The 3841-nt window shown below is 37.5% G+C and overlaps 1 pseudogene; it reads right to left on the reverse strand.

Moving 5' to 3' along the window:
* The window catches only part of LOC124862482, an 18815-nt pseudogene extending 15334 nt beyond the window's left edge, over positions 1 to 3481 (reverse strand).
* Between the last annotated feature and the right edge of the window lie 360 nt (positions 3482 to 3841).

Here is a 3841-nt window from a genome sequence, read left to right on the forward strand (position 1 = left end):
TACCTTTGCCAGCATCTGTGATGATGGGCAGCACACCTGGACGATACTGCTCTTGAAGTGGAGTCAGCACTTTGATACCTGAGGGCTTTCTTGGAATCACTTGAGGAGGTGATGTCGACATTTCTTTGAAGGGAGCAGAGTAAAAGTAATCTTCTAACACAAGTTAGGAGGACTGACTGGCAGCAATAGTTGGCTCCTCTGGTAAAGCTGTGTAATAAGCCTTAGTGTTAAAAGTTTTTGTTTTGTAGTAGCACAATCACATCCCAAAAGGTGTAAAGCAATCTGAACGTTTATTAGTACATTTATTCAGTGGTGGCAAAAAATAAGATCCCAACTTGGAAAATGATTGTTCTGTTAAGAACAATCATTTACTATTAGCGGCATTTACCGGTGCCACTATTAGTGCCCCTAAAATAATTGTAAATGGAGCAAGTCTTCTTTTATACTATGGTACATTTAGGTTGATCAGTGTATCTAGGAACTTTCATTAACAATAACCCTAAATTTATGCAGTTTGAGGACACAAACGTGGCATACTGTGGTGGGAAAAAGTGTTTGCACTCTGCTGATTTCTTATTTCTTGCATGTTACATTTAACTGTTTCAGATCATCAAACAATTTATAATATTAGTCAAACACAACACAGATAAACACAAAATGCAGTTTTTAAATGATGGTTTTTATTATTAAGGGCGAAAAATAATCCAAACCTACATAGCCCTGTGTGAAAAAGTGATTGCCCCCTCTGGTAAAACATAACATAACTTGGGTTTATCACACCTGAGTTCACTTTATCTAGCCAAACAAAGGCCTGATTACTGCCACATCTGTTCTAAGTCAAGAAATCACATAAATATGACATGCCTGACAAAGTGAAGTAGACCAAAATATCCTCAAAAGCTAGACATCATGCCAAGATTTAAAGAAATTCAGGAATAAATGAGAAAGAAAGTAATTGAGATCTGTCCACCTCGAAAAGGTTATAAAGCCATTTCTAAAGCTTTGGGCCTCCAGTGAACCACAGTGAATGACATTATCCACAAATGATAAAACATGGGACAGTGGTGAACCTTCCCAGGACTGACCAGGCAACCAAAATTACCTTAAGAGAGATGGGATGGCTCATCCAAGAGGTCACAAAAGACCCCCCAACAACATCGAAAGAACAGCATGTTCATGTCTCCACCATAAGAAAGAGACTGGGCAAAATCGCCTGCATGACAGAGTTTCAAGATGAAAACCACTGCTGAGCCAAAAGAACATTAGGTTTGTCTCAGTTTTCCAGACATCTTGATCTCCAAGACTTTTCGGAAAACACTCGGACTAACGAGACAAAAGTTGAACTTTTTGGAAGGTGTGCGTCCCATTAAATCTGGCCTAAAAGTAACACTGCATTAGAGAAAAAGAACATCACACCAATAGTAATATTTGGCAGTGGTAGTGTGATGGTTTTGTTGCTTCAGGAACTGGAAGACTTGCTGTGATGAAGGGAACCATGAATTCTGTTGTCTACCAAAAAATCTTGAAGGAGAATGGCCAGCCATCTGTTTGTGACCTCAAGCTGAAACGAACTTGGGTTCTGCAGCAGGATCCACAACATACCAGGAAGCCCACCTCTGAATGGCTGAAGAAAAACAAAATAAAGACTTTGGAGTGGGCTGGTCAAAGTTCTCCTCATGCTCGAAAACCCTCCAGTGTGGCTGAATTATAACAATTCTGCAAAGATATGTGGGCCAAAATTTCTCCACAGCGCTGGGAAAAGACTCATTGCAAGTTATCACAAACGCTTGATTGCAGTAGTTACTGCTAAGGGAGGCCCAAGCAGTTATAAGAGATTTAGAGGGCTATTACTTTTTCACATAGGGCAATGTAGGTTTGGATTTTCTTTCACCCTTACTAATAAAAACATTCATTTTAAAACTGCATTTTGTGTTTACTTATATTGTCTTTGACTAATATTATAATTTGTTTGATGATCTGAAACAGTTAAATGTGACAAACATGCAACAAAATAAGAAATCAGGATATGCGCAAACACTTTTCACAACACTGTAACAGATGCCCATTTCTTTTAGTCACTTGCCACCGGGCTGCATAATGACTCATAAATACCACCACACAGTGTGCACAGTTGAATTACAGGAAAAAGGGGTGGCATCTTGGGGTCACTATGTCTCTATAACAATCATTTGATGCACTCTACTTGCCAAGCAGTTTTCTGTCCTACCGTCACAAACATAAACATGTAAAGTGTGCTACAGCTTTTGGAGTTTAACTGAAATCGTGCTCTTTGGTTAACTGAGACAAAGATCTGCTACAAATTACCATATCGGTCTGATGTGAAGCAAAGAACAATTAACTGGTAAAGTGCCTGATGCCTACTTTTAAGTACAGAGGTGGATCTATGATGATGTGGGCTTATTTGTCTTCCAAAGGCTCTGGACATCTTGTTAGAGTGCATGGCACCATAAAGTCTTTAAAACACCACAACATTTAAGAAAAATCTGGTGTCTGGTATCTTGTTCTGTGTAAAATAGTTGTAAAACAACTTTAGTAGTTAGTAGTAGCCACGCTGTCCCACCAGCTGTTTTCAGGAAAAGTCGCTTCAGTTTCCTCAAAAGACTTATTATTGAAGACTTGTTTTATTCCTTACTTTTTCCAAACATCTAAGAAATAATTTTGTTCAGGTGCATTAAAAACACATTTCCCACAGAAAATGATTAGTTTCAAATCATGTTTTGTTTAATTCCCAGGGACTGCAGAATTTAACATAAATTATTTACTTTTCGATTTTTTTATTACACTTTTTTTTTTTTTTTTTTTACATTTTAACATCTTGCATTGTGTTCAAAATATTAAATTATAAAATTGGTTGATCTCCCTATCTTAGTTAGTTGTTAACAAATAAATTCTTTTTTTGAGGGTTTTGTCCTGGAAAAATCCTGGGCGTCATCCACAGAAAAATGACGGAGAAGTTAATTCAGGAAAAACCACCATGACCAGGACGTATGCAGGTGACACAACCATCAGAGAAACTTCACTCGTTGAATGAAAAATGACGGGTGGTATAAAGGTATGACTTTGACTTTCTCCAACTTTCTTCCTTCCTTTTGCTGAACTTTTTTAAGCTGTTATTTTTCATGAAATACACACAAAAACCAATGTCTATGCAATACAAATAAATGAATTATTCTAATGTCACAAGGTTTCAGATTTCCAAAGATACTTGTAATGTATTACTGGAACAAAACAGCTGTGGGTCATTTGACAGTTGCATTTTCATCTTCATTTCTCATTCCCTTCATAAAAAATTAGATTAAAACCAGATTAATTACTGTACCTTTTGCTGAGATGTGAGCTTTCAAGTCCAAGCCACAGTCACTAATCCTCCAGTTTAACTGTATGTGCACCGAGTGTTGGGTGTTTACAAGAAGACGTCCTACCTTCCTGAGAAACAAGAAAAACAAGTCTGGCTTTCCTTCTGCTGTCTCTCTGTGTTGCTTTTGCTCTCTTTTGATTGTGTGATCTACATACGCATTGCAATCTTCCTCCCCCCCTGTCTTTCTCTGTATGATAGTCAGCTTCTTCCTCCTTTTGACAGGTATTTCTATCACTTGCCTGTGGCTTGTGCCATGAGGTCAGCCAAATGTGCAACAGATGCTATTCCAGGAATGTTTTCATTCTGCTTAAAAACCCTGCCAACCTGCAGTTTTATTTGAAACTATTATAACAAAAATTAAAACAGTCACTTAAGTTCAAAAAAATAAATGAGAGGATTGAATATTAGAGAGCTGAATACTCTTCATTAAGGGGATTTTTGCAATTTACTGTAAAAAGAACA

The sequence above is a fragment of the Girardinichthys multiradiatus genome, chromosome X (assembly GCF_021462225.1).
Source record: "Girardinichthys multiradiatus isolate DD_20200921_A chromosome X, DD_fGirMul_XY1, whole genome shotgun sequence".
In the NCBI taxonomy this organism is placed as follows: domain Eukaryota; kingdom Metazoa; phylum Chordata; class Actinopteri; order Cyprinodontiformes; family Goodeidae; genus Girardinichthys; species Girardinichthys multiradiatus.